Source organism: Lepidochelys kempii, chromosome 1 (assembly GCF_965140285.1).
Source record: "Lepidochelys kempii isolate rLepKem1 chromosome 1, rLepKem1.hap1, whole genome shotgun sequence".
Classification (NCBI taxonomy): Eukaryota; Metazoa; Chordata; order Testudines; family Cheloniidae; genus Lepidochelys; species Lepidochelys kempii.
The window spans coordinates 256,143,379-256,160,300 of NC_136380.1; the positions used below are offsets into that span (position 1 = coordinate 256,143,379).

Here is a 16,922-nt window from a genome sequence, read left to right on the forward strand (position 1 = left end):
CATAAAGTCTATGAATCTCCTCATTAGATTTCTTCCTCTCTGAGGGGACCATTGTTTCCTCAGTGTGTGTGAATAACTCCCACTAACAGGAGAACAGGGATTAATTTTAGAAACAAGTTGTGTGGAAACTTGAAAAGTTCAGGGAGGAAATTGCAAGACCGAGGGAGTGTGTCAAATGTTTACTATGGGCTGGATCTCTTCTGAGAGAGGGGCCTGGGATAGACGTACATCACCTGACTATCTCTGAAATTTACCACCCTTCATTCCACTAGTGACCCTTTTCTTCCTCAACAGGCCCTTGTGCCTTGGTGCTGGATTATAGAAATTGAATAGCTAAACTGTTCCCCATTAACATACTGTCTATCTCCTTAATTGTGTTTCCCATACACCTCTATAAATAGATTTAAGCAACACACTCACTGTGATCATTAAGCTGTGAATTTCTGTTGCCAGGGAGATTTTTTTTTAAAAGCCTAGTCATAGAAGCACCCAAACTTTGACTGTAAGCTCTTTGGGGCAGGGAGTGTTATTGTGTATTGTCCACCGCCAAACACATCAGCAGTAGGTAACCAATAAAGAGGTAGCACCTCTTTCCCAGGCATGGCTATGAACCTTTTCAGTCAGCTGAGATTCCTTTCCCCCAGGCCAAAGCAACCCTTTTGGAAGTGTCTTTTTATGGATGAAGCTACATCAGATGGGACAACAGAATGTCCCGGAGTGCTACTGTGCCATTCCCCCTCTGGTAGAAGGGTGAAGCCTGAGCCTATATGGGTTTCTCCCTGTGCTTTTGTGAATCAAACCTAGAAGAATTCACATGGGCTAATCTGAATGACGTAGGGATTTGCGTACACTTACCCTCAGTTTTCTCAAATAGCATTGCTGTCATCTGCCTCTAGAATGGCAGATCTCATGGGAACTGGGAAATGTCTGTATTATTAAGTCTGAATTGAACACTGACTTCAATTACCACATGTTAATAAACTCTCCACTGAGCAGGAGGGAACCTCTATCAAGCTTGAGTACATCCTTAACTTTCAGAAACAGGAAATCAAGATGCCATTTTTTTCCTGAGTTGGGAGGGGATTCCATAACACTTCAGACTATTCAGAAGTCAAATGAATCATTCTGTGGGTGTAAAGTTGGAAATCATCCCAGGATTTAGAAGGAAAAATAATCAACAGGGTTTTAAACAAAGGAAATGCTGCAGAAGTAAAGCTTGTCAAACCATGTCAGTTTCTGACTAGCCTCATGTTTTTTGGACTGCAATGAGGCTCAGTCAGTGGTTGAGGAGAGAAGTTCTTCTTTAGTTCTGTTGCTCTGCCGAGCTCAATAACCCGTATGCTTTGAAGTGATTTGTTGAATGGAATGGATCTGCTGAATGGGAAGCACAAATGTGATGTGGCAGATTAGCCACCTGAAATGAGAGAGAGAAAGAAAGCCTGTGGACCCAGGTGACCCTGCCCTGTTACACCTGTGGCCAATGCCAGACATGGAGAGGAGTGCTAAAGGTTGAGAACTAGCCCAGTTTGGGGCTGATGAAGAAGGACAGAACTCTGCTTGTTGGGAGAAAAGACTCATTACAGCCCTGATACAGCACTTGCTTACCAGCTGCATCAGCCCTCCTGGAAGAGATGACCAAACCCTGGGGGGAAACAATCAGCAGAAACATGGATGGTTTGAAAGATAAGCCCTGAATAGAAGGGTGGTGCCCCCCAAAGACTCCTGGGGTGACCTTGTTTTTGAGTTGTGTTTGGTTTGTTCCCAATTACTGTAGAACCTTAAAACCCCCAAACAGGCATGGGGTTTTAAGGTTCTACAGTAATCGGGAACAAACCAAACACAGGGGGCTTTGCCTGGAGAGCTAAAGCATCTTTGCTCTGGACCTCACAGAGAAGAGACATAGCCATGGAGACTTGCAGTTGGGAGAGTTACGCCCTGGAGGCTCACACGAGGGTGCTGCTCCAACAAAGTGGTTACAGGCACAGGTAATACCAGGAGCTAGAGGGCTGGGCTCACGGTTGGAGAGCTGATCAAATCCTGCATGAGTTCACAATACACAATGAGCCACAGCTCATCCTCCTTGTCCACACAGTTTTTGTCTGGCTGTCTCTGCTTAAAAGAATCCTAGAAAGGAATAGCAGGGGCTGTGGTCCGTCAGGATTGAGGTATATTAGCAGCTTTGGAGCCTGAAATCCTTGGTTTTTCCATGGAAGAGGTTTAGAATGGGTGATGGCAGTACAAGCATCCTCATATTGCCCCACTGAAGTGCCTCAAAGCAGACTTAAAGGAAACTGCTCTAGGGATGAGAAGCAGCTGTGAATTTAAGTGTGCATATAAATTAGGGGGTTAAATTGTACAGCCTGGCCTCGTGCTTAGAAAATTTCTGGTGGAGAGGGAGAGGTATAGCAGGGGGCTGGGAATCAGGAGGAACAGTCGTTCAAAGGCTGGAGAAGGTTTCAGGTGCTAAGGCTGGGAAGTAGCACAGGCCAGGGATGGGGAGTGTAAGCAGTCACCCAGTCTGACCCCTCCCATTTGCCAGAATTATGCCCATTCCCTTTCTCTATGGGCGTTTGGCAGAAGACTCTCCACACTGTAAAATAAATATAATGCACTTACCCTGTCTCCCTTGCTTTCATTCTTCCTTTTCTTCACTCTACTTTTCCATTACATCTGCTCTATAATGTACAGGGCTCTCATTCAGTCTGACTTTCCTGTGGTGTTAAATTGGCCAGTCTTTTTCCTTCTCTCTCTCTCCAACCTCTATTTCCCTGTGGTGTGTTCTCTCCTTCTCCTGTGCCTTCAGTTCTCTTGTCTTACCCCTCCCCTCTTGCATGCCCTCCCTTCTCACAGTCAGTGTCTCGTTCCTTCCATTCTGTTTCTCCACTCCCTCCCTTTCACTTTGTGAGCCCACTCTACTTCTCACAATCACTCTACCTCTCTCATTCCCACTCTGAAGGAGAGCAGTTCTTGGGTATGACCAATCCTTTCCCCTCATTGGCCCTCACCTTTTCCATGTATTGAGTTATAACATTAATAAAATGCACCCTTGTACTTGTATACTGACATTCCTCTTATCAATGGCAAAAGATAAAACGGACAATCACCACAAACAAGCAATCTTTTCCCACCATTCCCACAGCATGGCCTTCAAGCAAACAATGGAGAAAAAGAGACAGAGTGTGGACTCTATTCAAGGCCAACAGAAACTTGGTCTCTGTCAGATCAAGCCAGCAGAGCAAATTACTTAATGGAGGAAGCTGCACTGAGAACACCCTGTCACCAGCCCAACAACACTGAAAACCAGAGACCATTGGAGCAAGCATATCATTGCCATGGAGCATTAGAGGCTGAGTGGTGATTGACTCAGATAGCTCCAGAGGGCTGTATAAACCAAACTAAACACCTTGAATTGCAAGCAGAAGTGAATATGAAGCCAGTGCATTGTCTTCTTTATTAGTTAAGCATCAACAGTACACATATGCTGAGCACTGGTGTAATATTTTCTCATTGGCTACCACCACCCAACTGTATGGCAACAGTAGTATCTACCAGCCAAGCAGCACAGTAATCCAGTCTAGAAATCAAGAGGGCATGGATTACCATGGATGGATCTGAAAGGGAAGGTCACAATGCCTAGCCAGATGCAGAGGAGAGAAAGGGCTCTTAGCCACCAGAGCTCTCTGGGATTCCTGAGCCAGCTGTGGACCCAAGAGCAACCCCAAATTAAAAACTCTTCAGGCAAAGGGCAGGGAATAATGAATACAGAAATTGCCCTGCCAGGCCTTCAAAATCTTTCCCCAGCCTACTGGCATCAGCTCCATCTTGTCTGAACTGACTTTCAGCAAAGTCCATTTCATCCAGGTGCAGTCTTGGCTAGGGCACTGGGAAAGTGCTGATGTTATGCCATCTGAGTCTGAGGAGATATGAAGCTGTGTGATCTGCACACTGATGGCACCTCAGCCTATGTTGGCTTACCATCTCCAGCAGCCTCACATAGGCCTCAGTTCAGGAACACATCCCTCAGCAGGAGAGTATTTAAGCACACGCTTAACGTTAAGCATGTGGTTAAATGCTTCCTTGCAGAGAGAGAGAGAGAGAGAGGTGGGGGCTTAAGTACTTTCCTTAATTGGGGCCTGTCATTCCAGCCTGGGCACACCCCTGCAGCAAGACATGGCATGAGAGGCATGACACATGTGCCATGCCTCAGTTTCCCCTCAGGTAGCCCAGTAACATCACTTCAGGTTCTACTCTCTCCATACTACCTCTCTTTGGGGCAGGTTTATTTAAAATAAAAACTAATGCAAAATTGGTCATAACAGGCCCAACATAAAATCCATTCAGAACTCCAGTGCAAATAGTCATTAAGATCACCTGATGTCTTCTCCCATGATGCCCCACATACCACACCCCACTGCCTTTGACCCTGCTTGGCCTCTGTCAGTCTTCTGTGTCTCTGCCCCTGGATCACCTCAGCCCTTCCAGTTGGAGAGCATCCTTGCGGGGAACATATCTCACTCCCCCAGCTCTCTCATGGTTCCTCTGAGTCCAGCTCCCTGGCCCTGGAGAAATCAGCAGGTAAGCTCCTCCATTGCTTCCCTGCCTTCAGCCCTCTCTGACCCTTGGCTCCAGCTGCTGGGCTTAGAACCAGCAGGCAATTCCCTCTACCACTTCTCCTCCTGCCTTCAGTCCTCTCTAGAGCAGTCTGGGTCCGTCTCTCTGTCTTGGGGACGCCCGTCAGCAAAGCTCTCTTACTGCTCTCCTGCCTTCATCCTTCTCCAAGGAACCACAATCAGTCTCTTGGCTCTGGCAGCTCTTCCTCCTGTTCTGCTCCTGACTGACCCAAGCCCAAACTCCCTGGGTCTCTTCTCCCCTAGGGCTCAGCTGCCCTCTTTTAAGCCCAGTCAACTGGCCAAATTGGAATGTGCTGATAAAGCACAGGTGCAATGGCCCTGATCCCTCTTATAGAGCCAGGGTCACCCGGTGACAGGGCTATATATGTTAAACAAGAGAGGAGATGAGAGAGCTTCGCCAAACCCTACACATGAGAGCCTTCATGATCTCACAAAGAGGAAGGAATGGAAGTTCTGAGTGACACCTTTCATCCCAGCCAGAGTCCATGGGGGAATTAATGGGACACCTGGTCAGTATTGTCAAAGACTACGGAGAGCTCTGAAAACATCAACATGGACACCTGACCATTCTTCTCTGCTAGGAGGAAGTCATCACTGCAGAAGCCTCTCTTCCATACCGTAGCCAGCGCTTATCTTCAAATGTGCAGGTTTTATCTGTTGCTATTGGAGGGTAATAGGATCACTGCATCACTACTGGCATCTCAGTGACTGTATACAGGTGTTGAATCCAAAACAGAGCCATACAGATGGATAGGAGGTTGGAAATTGTGTGCTTCTAAGCCCAGGTGACTGTGATTCCAGTTGTCCTCCCCTCCTTGCTCCGGTGTCTTGAGGATGAACATGCTGCAGGGCTCCATCTGGTTCTGTGATAAAACATAAATTATTAAAACATAAAATATTGATGAACTGTTCTATAAAACAGAAGGACTTTAAAGTATTGATTAAGAAGTGTGAAAGCCATAATGAGTTTCAGCCAGAGAAATAATAAGGAAATGATTTTGTGTTGTATCCCTTTTCATGGAAGTGCTAAGAGACAAGTTTTTATATTAGACTGAACTGTCACCTGTATAGTTTATTCATGATCATCACAGTGCTTTGCACTTATATGGTATCTTTCATTGGAGGATCTCACAGCACTTTACAAACAATAATGAATTAGGATATACAATAATCCTGGGAAACAGGTAAGCATCATTGTAACTACAATGAGGCAGTGGCTGAACGAGAAGACCCTGAGATTTCCCACATACTACAATTTATATTTAAATGGAATAGCCTTTGAAAATAGAATAATGATAATAAAACAACAAAAAGAGAGGCTTCCATGTAAAAGATACACTGATCCATGCAGCAGCAGCAAAGTGTTAAAGACAGAGAAGTGCTTTGCTTCAAATAAAGAGTAAATACCTATGGATGTGTATGTATGGTGCCTCGCACAATGGGAACCCAATCTCGATTGGTCCCTTGGCACTACAGTAATAAACATGATTAATACATACGGAATTGCAAGACCTACAGAAAGCTGTTCACCATTCCATGTCATTAGAGACAGGTATGAAGCCAAGGGTATGAAGAGCTTTCAATCAGAACTGAAAAGGCTGCGATGAAATTAAAAATTAATGTCTGACCCAACTGATAATGATTTATCATGAAATTACTACCCACTGTAGAACTTAATCCTGCACAGAGCAAGTGCTGAATGATGTATTTATAAGTGCAAGATAAAGAGTGATGGGCAGCACAAGGGATCTGATCCTGCATAAGGAACGTGCTGCTGTGGAGACAATGGGGTGTTAGGTGCCTAACTTGAAATCAGTGGCAGTTACACACCTTAAAAAATGTGTCGTTTAGGCACTTAGGAGCCTGAAAATGGGATTTAGACATCTATGTCATGTAGGTCTTACAAACTGAGTGGAGCAATGCAGAAATACCTTTAAAAATCTGGGGCTAAGTCCCTCTTGCCCATTAGCAGGAGTAAGGTTTAAGGCAAACAGAGAGCCCAGTGAAATCAATGGACTGAATTTGGCCCATTTAGTTCTTTTAATCTTTTCTGCATCACTTAATATCTCCAGGTGCATGCAACTCATTATTACATTGGCTTTTCCCTCTAGCACATTGCACTGCAAACTCACACCTAATTTATTCATTACCATCCTCCATCTCCCTTTCCATTGAATAAAATTCCTGTTTCAGATCAGTTTCCCCTGTATGAATTTTCCCAGTCTGGATCTAATTCTATCTTATTTTCAAACTATATTTCTCACCTATAAAATGCTCAGACGCAATGGAGAAGGGCTTACTATGAGAGCCCAGAGTTTAATTGAATTTCTATTAGCTCTGTCCTCACTAAAAGAAAAGGAGTACTTGTGGCACCTTAGAGACTAACCAATTTATTTGAGCATGAGCTTTCGTGAGCTACAGCTCACTTCATCGGATGCATACCCTGGAAACTGCAGCAGACTTTATATATACACAGAGAATATGAAACAATACCTCCTCCCACCCCACTGTCCTGCTGGTAATAGCTTATCTAAAGTGATCATCAGGTTGGGCCATTTCCAGCACAAATCCAGGTTTTCTCACCCTCCACCCCTCCACACAAATTCACTCTCCTGCTGGTGATAGCCCATCCAAAGTGACAACTCTTTACACAATGTGCATGATAATCAAGTTGGGCCATTTCCTGCACAAATCCAGGTTCTCTCACCCCCTCACCCCCCTCCCAAAAACCACACACACAAACTCACTATCCTGCTGGTAATAGCTCATCCAAAGTGACCATTCTCCCTACAATGTGCATGATAATTAAGGTGGGCCATTTCCAGCACAAATCCAGGTTTTCTCACATCCCCCCGACCCCCATACACACACAAACTCACTCTCCTGCTGGTAATAGCTCATCCAAACTGACCACTCTCCAAGTTTAAATCCAAGTTAAACCAGAACATCTGGGGAGGGGGTAGGAAAAAACAAGAGGAAATAGGCTACCTTGCATAATGACTTAGCCACTCCCAGTCTCTATTTAAGCCTAAATTAATAGTATCCAATTTGCAAATGAATTCCAATTCAGCAGTTTCTCGCTGGAGTCTGGATTTGAAGTTTTTTTGTTTTAAGATAGCGACCTTCATGTCTGTGATTGCGTGACCAGAGAGATTGAAGTGTTCTCCGACTGGTTTATGAATGTTATAATTCTTGACATCTGATTTGTGTCCATTTATTCTTTTACGTAGAGACTGTCCAGTTTGACCAATGTACATGGCAGAGGGGCATTGCTGGCACATGATGGCATATATCACATTGGTGGATGTGCAGGTGAACGAGCCTCTGATAGTGTGGCTGATGTTATTAGGCCCTGTGATGGTGTCCGCTGAATAGATATGTGGGCACAATTGGCAACGGGCTTTGTTGCAAGGATAAGTTCCTGGGTTAGTGGTTCTGTTGTGTGGTATGTGGTTGTTGGTGAGTATTTGCTTCAGGTTGCGGGGCTGTCGGCTGTTACTCTGAAATCTGTCCTCACTAGTAGTGGCAACACCTCCTGAGTTAATATCAGCTGTGAATTTAATTAGCTTTCTATTTCTCTTCTTCTAGAATGATCATTAATACGATTGTTCAATAAAACACATTTTAAACTGATATCTGTGACATCCCCCGAAGACCCCTTACCCCCTCAAATAGATACATTGACTTTCGTTACTGTTCTGTTTTTACACTTAAGGTTCTATTGCAAATATGAATAAACTGCATCTCTTTTTCTCACTAATCTTGTCATGCGATGAACAGTGATTAGGTTAATGGGCATGATTTGTTCTTTATAACTCCATGCTGCTTATTTCTCATAGCTTCATTGTTGTATAGATGCTTACAGATTTTTTTCTTTAATGACAACAATGTCAACAGCTAATGCAACTAGGTCTTCTCTTGCCTAAATATCGGTGCTTTGTGCACCAGTACAACCAACAGATTCCCGTGGCTTTTGAAATAGTGTTTTACTGAACTACTGCTTCAGAGCCACCAGGGGGAGCACAAAACATTGGTGTTAGGAGTGGCACTAAAAGATTGGTGAGCGGCAGTTGCTTTGTTTTTTCTATTTTTTTTTATTCATTAAGTGTTTACCTGTGTAACGCAGCTGGATTTTTTTAAAGTCAGGAGGACATTTCCCATCACTGTTACACTCAGACTACAACTAACCCGCTTATGGATTTACTGCTCCTTTAATGAAATTGTCATGGCCTTTAAGAGGTATGCATATTTAAAGTGACAAACAACTGCTTTACTCTCAGTTACAACACCACTGAATGGGAGTAGCCTATTGGACACCAGTTCTGCTGGCATGGCAGGGCCTGTGAGATAGTTGCTGTGGAGCTAGACCTGCATGGAAATCATGATAGCATAGTGTGTGGGCAGGTGCATACTAAAACTTTTGAGGAAGACAGAACAAAGGGGTCACCCAGGCCCATCAGGGAATCATGGAAGAATCCAAATGCATGTAGGACCTGAGAGATGCTCAAAGAGTTCAGTGTATAGGAGAAACAATAAATAAGCTGGATGTTCCTATAACTGAGAGTCCATATCTTGTGCCAATACTGGATTGTCCTGAGGTGGGGAAAAATACTCAGTGGTAACTGGTAATACCAGCAGGCAAAGCTGAAATGCTCTGGACACTGCTTATCATCTCATTGCTACCTTGTGCTCCTACTATGTCTGTTATGTCCAACTGTTGTCTGATCTTAGACATAGACTGTTAGCTCTCCGAGGCAGGGGCTATTTTCTTGTCATATCTTTGTACAGTGCTTGGAGCAGTTTGGCCCCAATCCGATTGGCCACTAATAAAATAATAATAGTAGCATCTGATGACCTGCTTGTCTGACTTCACAGTAGATGAACTTTTGAATCCGATGTAAGTTAGTGTTGTTTTGACCAAACTAAGATACTGCATCAGAAAATTCTACCCCCTACTTTCTTTGACAGGTTAGATTCTAAGACTTATGGGAGATAGTAATTAATTTATTCTTTTAAAATTTCCCAGCACTTATATGGAACTCTAGGCACAAATACAAAGTGAACATCCTATACTTTGTGGGTCATCTACCAAATGTTAAAAGCATCTGTTAACATTACATTGAATGATAAAAGAAACAGGGCAGGACTTCAGAATTTCTGCAAATATTCATATTCCAGTGTGACAGGCTCCACACCGAGCCTCCAGGGGGCGATGGAGAGCTACTGTCCCACTGGCAGGCCTTAGTCACACCTTTCGGTCACTGGGGAATTAGCAGAGAAGGTGTGCCGGCCCGGGTCTGCGGCGCGCCCCTTGGGCAGGGGGGGCGCCAGCCCGGGTCTGCGGCGTTTGGGATTCTGCTACCCAAGGCGGGTTGGCCGGGGTAGGGGAACGCGGTCCCACCCAACTCCTCTGCATTCCAGCCCAGAGCCCTGACAGTGGCGGGAGGAGATGGTCCTGCCGCTGGGTCAGCGGGGAACCATCCGCGCCATGCTGACCAAATACACCCACCACACTGTGCAGTTCTGCCCCTGGGCTACTTCCTACCCAGTCTCTCAAGCGGGTCTCTCCAGTCCCTCCAGCTTGTCCGGGTATTCCGCTGCTGGCAGCTCCAACTCCCCCTCTGCATCAGGCTCACGCTGGCCCGGGTTACAGCCTGGCCCCTCCAGGTCCTCTGGGTACTCGGCGGCTGGCAGTCCTGGTCGTCTCAGTCCTTCCTCCAGGTCAGGTTTCTCCTGGGTCAGCAGCAGGGTCCAGAGGGAACAGCCTGTGTCTGTCTCCCTCCCTGGTGCTGCCCACACTGGGCAAAGGGCCTTGCCCTTTGTACTTCCTGTCCCACCCCTCCCCTTCCGGGGATTGAAGTAAACTTGGTCTGGCCCCGCCCACTCAGGCTGAGAGGGTGGCTCTTTACCCTCTGATTCAGAGGGAAGCCACCCTGGCTCCCTACATCTGGCTACATAGCTTTGACACAGAATTAAAAATAATAAAAGGCAACTCATGGAATAACAAATTTAGAGGGCACTTTATTCCTGGGTCTTCAGGAGGAAGGGATTACAGGTAGAATATATAAAAGTGGACTTTTCTTGAACAAAATTAAAAAATAAGCAAGAAGGATAAGTGTGTGTGTGGGTAGCTTCTGACTTCCATCTGAAAGGTTAAAAATGGACTGTAATAGCAATGCACACCACTGTCTGCAACTTGATGGCAATGCAATATAAATTATTGTTATACTGCTAACAAGGCTGTGGTCCATAAAACACAACCCATCAGAGCAAGGCTGGTCTGGTGATTAAGGTGCTCAACTGGAACTCAGTTTTATTTCCCTGCTCCACCACTGTAGGGGACTGGGATGTAGGTGGTTAGGCCTACCTGTCACAGCTGGGCTGTAGTCTGCCCACCAGGGACGGTAGTCATCAAGCAGGAGTTGGAGGAATCAAAAGAGCCAGCTCCTGGCAGGAGTCAGGGTCAGAGTCAGGCTGGAGTCGGAGGCCAGAAGTAGTACCAGGCTAGAATCAGGAGACAGGAATCCGGGTCAGAGTCAGGCTGGAGAAAAACCAGAGATCAGGAGATCATGCAAAGTCTGGCAATGCAAGAAGCCAAAATTTGTGTGGTTGCCCAGACAACTCCCTGGGACAACCCCTGGGGTTAAATAGGGCAGCTGGCTAATCAGAGGGCTGCAGGATACCATCATTCTGAGACTCTTGGGTGGTACTTCCTGCAGTGCCTACTCTCTACAGCGCTCCTTGGCTCTGCCTCTGCATGGCCTCCTGGTCACACTATGAGAATATCAGATGTCCCAAGCTCTACGGATTTGGGTTCTAGTCCCTGGATCCTTACAACCACAGACATTTTTGTGACCCTTGGCAAGTCACTTATTGTCTTAATACCTTAGGTACCCCTCTGTAAAATGGAGATAATAACACATTCCGTACAGCGGTGTTGTGAGGAGAATACATTAAAGATAGCGAGGTGCTCAGATACTACAGTGATCGGAACCAAGTAAATATCTTAGATCAACAGAAAGTACTTCTACACAAGTGGTGTTGGAGAAATTGCAACTGGGAAGGAAATTTGAAATATACAATCTGGTATTGCCAAGAACGCAGACAAATTGGCAGAAAACGACAATTGTTACCAAAAATATCATAGGAATGAGAAATGTTGAGTTCTCCCTACCTGTTGTAGCCTCAGGAATACATACCACCAGTATAATGATTGAATGCATCAGCACTATGTAATAATGTAGCTTTTCATTAAAGTCAAAGAATCACATAACCTCTAACTGTTCACTGCAGACATTTATGACAGAGGTCTAAAGTCACACACTCAAGTTCAAAGCATTTAGCACAAGAGCAATCAAGCTGGGCTTCTCTGAGTGTATGGAGGTGTGAAATGTTGAAGAAAAGAGAGCAGTTAAATTTCAACTTCAACCTCCACAACTCACCTGAAAAACAATGTAGAAAAATCTAGTTACATTAATAAAGTTGATCGTAGCCAGGTCAGTAACAAGGGTAAAAGAAATCAAATAAGTAAGATAAATGATACCTCCAGCAATCTTGAACTCTGTATTGATAGAAGGGTGGATGGAGAGATTTGAGGATCAATGCCACTATCTCTAAAATTTCAAGGTAGTTAATGGAAAAAACTGCAAAGAAAACATCAGAGAAACCACTTCAGCCTTTGATCTTTACAAAAAAGATCTGGGTCTTGATCTCCTCATTTGAATAAGACTCTGGATACTGACTCACAAATGGAAAGTACATTAGGGAAATAGAGTTAGGTGAGGCCTCTGTATTCAGGAATGGAAATCCGTCCAGTTCAAAGACTACAAACAATTATTACTGATTCTGTGTATGGAGACACATCAGATTTATACTATGCATGGAATGAGCATAGATGTGGCATATTGCCATGAAAAACAAAGTTTCCTGATGGGACACAAAGGCTGACACAAGAGGGACAGAGTGATAACTGTAGACACTTTAAATGTTTGACACTAGTATATTTCATACTCGGTCGGCAGGGTCTTCTCTAAATAAGCTAGTTAAAGATTTAGGGACATTCCCTGATCTCCCCTATTCCATAATAATTACACTAATTTTGGGAAGAACAAGACCCTAGGGAGGTGGAAGGTCACCTCAAGCAGCCAGTGAATGAACTGGGCAAATGCTGGATACAGCAGGAAAGTAATGGCAAGTCAGGGGTGAAATCTTGGCTCTGCTGAAGTCACTGGGGGCTTTATCATTGATTTAAATAGGGCCAAGATTTCACTCAAAATGTCCATGAAAAGAGTAATGCCTCTGGGGCATTGGGATGCATGGGAAGAAAAAGACAAGGTAAAAAAACAAACCAGACCGCTAGAAACAGAACAGCTCTCCAGCTATATGTAGGTGCCTATGTAACCCACACACCTCCTGGGTATGGTGTTCTGTCCCATCTGGTGGTACTGAGACCACTTAAAGAGAGAGAGATAAAATGAGTCTGCTCTACAGCCAGTTGGCTTTTAGCTCATGCTGTAGAGGTTCATGCACTAAGCTCCAGAGGTCCAGGTTTGATCCTGCTCGCGGACGACTGAGGTCTGTCGGTGTTACACCTGCACCAAGAGCCTGCAGTACCATCTTGCACACATATTAAAAATAGTAGGAAATGGAGTATTCCTCTTTCCCCCCTTCAGCGTCATTCGTCTAATAGGAGAGTGTCCCCTCACGTTCACATGAGACAACCATGTGCTAAGGATAGCGATACACTGCATGCATTTTGCTTGGGGATTTAAATGAGGGTATGGTATCAGCAAAGTACCCTAACCAACCAGTCAGAACCTGGGGGACGGATTCTCAGTCACTCTGTTCCTGTACTTGGAGCAAGGAGAGAGGGTGGGAAGGGATGTGGCAAAGATGGATTCAAGCCCCCTTCCTGCACCCTGGGGCCAATTCGGTGCCTACCCAAACCCTGTTGTAAGTTAGAGCAGCTGTTATGGGTCATAAGAAGTGGAGAGTAGCTGTCTGGCCTACCTCAGGGGCCGGGAGTAGGGCTGGTGTAGTGCTCTTACGCCAGCTCTACTCTGGCCAAGGCAGCCCCCTGATCAGGGGAGTCTTCTCAGGGGCTTTAGAACCCTGGCACAGCTGGAGCTTTGTAATTGGCGTGTGATGTCACATTTATGCCTGTATGCGTCTTTGTTCTTCTTTTCATGTGTGAGTGTAGTTTCCTAATAGCTCCCCCCGCCAGGGCATGTGTCTCAAGGTGATTATTACATTTCTTGGAGAGTTAAAGCCACTCATGCCTTCAGCCTCCTGCTTTCTAACACCCCCTGTGGTGTGTAATAATCACCATGCAATGAACTGCGGACTATGTCTTATTCCTTGATTAAAATTCAGATGGGGTAAACCTAGTCAGAATGAAAGGTCTTTTCACATGTATTAGAATCTTTAAATGTAACCAGCGCTATTAAGTCTCCAAGTTGTCTGAAATATTTAACTCCAGCGAAATGAAAACATACAACAGACGTCAGGGAAACCGGACGATAATCTCTGGAGAGCTACAAAGCAAATTACACACAGGCCCGCACGCATGCACACCCCGACCAAACCTACAACAACAGAAAGGATGTAAAAGTTTATTGTTGGAGTTAGTGTGACTGAAACCTCACTGAGGGGAAGACAGAAGGAAGCAGGAGAGCTTTCAAATGACATTTTAAAACCAGTGTCAGAAGCCCTCCAGAGGCTCTCCATCCTCCGCTTGACAGCCCTCCCCATGTGCTGAATGCCAAACATCCTGGCACAGAGCTAAAATGGAGACTACTGAGGATTATTTACCTTAACTAGCCATTGTAATTCCCATAATTCTGAGGTTTAAATTAGGGCTGACCTTTGGTCCTCTTCCTCCACTAGGATCTAGAGTGTTATCTCTCCAATTTAGGAAGTTACAGAGGGACATCTGAAATAGAGGTTCCTTTGAATTACCACTAATAAAAATATCGAGGAGCTCTGTTAGCTTTGATCTCTTATCACATTGTGCACAAAGCTCTCTTTTGCCAAGCATGGCTGCTCCTAGAGTCTCTGTGTCTAATCAGACGTGTCATACCTCCACGGAGGTAAATTGTGTTTATTTGAGAAGGGAAATTAAATTACGCCTGTTTAGGAATTAATTATGACTACCTTGGTTTAATCTGTCACATTATCCCATTGTTGGCACATCAGGACAAAAATCCGCTGACCCAATTAAAAAATAACGACATTACAAATGTAACCTGTTGGCAAGGGAGGGCAGGGAGCAGGAGGAGGCGGATGTAGATCAGGGGTTCTCAACCTTTTCCTTTCTGAGCCCCCTCCCCCCTGATATGCTATAGAAACTCCATGCCCCAGCTGTGCCACAATAACGGTTTTTCTGCATATAAAAGCCAGGGCCAGTGTTAGGAGGTAACAAGCAGGGCAGCTGCCCAGGGCTCCATACCACAGGGGGCATCGCGAAGCTACGTTGCTCAGGCTTTGGGTTTAGCACCAGGTAGTGGGGCTTTGGGCCCCAGGCTGCAGTCCTGCACAGTGGGGCTTTGGCTTTCTGCCCTGGACCCTAGCAAATCTAACACCAACCATGCTTGATAGACCCCCTGAAACCTGCTTGCAGCTCCCCAGGGGGCCCTGGACCCTTGATTGAGAACCACTGGTGTAGAGGCCTTTTATTAATCCTTTGCAGCTACTAAAAGGATGGTGCATCAACTGATCCTTTGAACAGCAGAATCTGTCCTCTTTTTGGAATGAAGAAACTGAGTTGGGTACATGTCAGCTGAAATATCTGAAATGTTCTATGACTGACAACTTGCAGAATACACACACATACACACACTGGTCAACATTTCCAAATCTGAGTGCCTACAATGAGGCATGTATTGTAGGATTTTCAAAAACACCTAAGCAGGTTAGGTGCCAAACTCCCAATGGAGTTGAGATTTTCAAAAGTGCCTAAATAATTTAGGAACTGAAGTCCCATTTTCAAAAATGGTTTAGGAAATTAATTGTCATGGAAAGTCAGTGGTTCCTAAGTAGGGCTGGTTGAAAATGTCCTGTCAAAACTGTTTTTCAATGGAAATTTGATATTTTGTCAAACCTGAATGGCCAAACCCCCAAATATTTTGGTTGAAAATGAAAAACTGTCCTGAAAATGACATCTTTTTTCAGAAGTTGCCCGGAAACCTACATCTCCCATTATAGCATAGGAGGAAAAAGTGATGATCACGGCAGATGTAGTCCAGCCAGAGAGCCCAACCCATAGAGGGAATATAGGAGTATAAAGCACCTAAACTACAGCTCCCATAAGCCATGGCTGTGCCATTTTGAATCATTTTAAAATACCTGGTGTTTTGATAGTTTGATGAAAAGACAAATTTTTCCGCAGGGAGAAAAAAACCCAACCCTATTTCCAACCAGCTCTATTCCTGAGTGCCTATGCCACTTTTGCAAATGGGATTTAGAATCCCAGGTCACTTAGGGACTTTTGAAAATTATACCCCTAGTTCCCTAGTTTTTTACCTGAATTAAAAACAGCTTTATTTTCAGAGGGACTGGAAACCCACAAAGATGTTTGGAGGCCGCAGAATGGTGACACAAACTGGAATTCTAATCAGTCACAGATGTCATAACTGTACGTGTATCTAGCTCTGTTATTATTGTCATTTATAATCGCAGTAGATGTCCCTGCCCAGGCCATACAAGTTAATAGGAAATGCAAGTGCCTGACCACTCTGAAAATCAGGCCACTGTTATTAATATGCCCAAATAAGGATTTAGGTACTTAGCAGCAAGCACCCAGATTTAAATATTCTGACCTGTGCTTCTAGGATACATCTAGGCTTGGAAGGATTAGATTAAAGGGAAATGGTAAATGCTGATTTTCCTGTACACACACAAACTGATGGGAAAATAATAATCAATTATCAATAATAGAAATTTACAGATAGGCAAAGTAAGAAAAATGCTGCTTGATAAATAAGTTTGATTTAAAGATTTGTATATTTTGACATGTGATGTTGACAATTTGTATTCTAACAGCATGAGTTTTAATTTTTTGGGAATCTCAATGCCATTAAATAATTGTCCGACCTACACCCCCATTATTCCCACAACTGTGAAAATGTAAATTGATAAGAATAAAAAAAATTACTTAAAACCCATAAGACATAAAGATAACAGAGTTAGATGAGGTTCAGTTACTTAGTGTAATTCTGGAGTAATTCCATTGCCTTAAATAGAGTTACTCTGGATTTATGCCACTGAAACTCAGGTGGTAATGATAAGGGAATT

At 44.4% G+C, this 16,922-nt stretch overlaps 1 long non-coding RNA gene across 1 annotated transcript; it reads right to left on the minus strand.

Annotated features, from left to right (window-relative positions):
• Positions 1-3,448: 3,448 nt before the first annotated feature.
• Positions 3,449-11,166, minus strand: LOC140906366 (uncharacterized). Its single transcript, XR_012157087.2, has 3 exons — positions 10,999-11,166; positions 10,177-10,364; positions 3,449-5,494 (listed from the first exon to the last, which is right to left on the minus strand). It is a non-coding gene; the product is annotated as an uncharacterized LOC140906366 (long non-coding RNA).
• Positions 11,167-16,922: the final 5,756 nt, after the last annotated feature.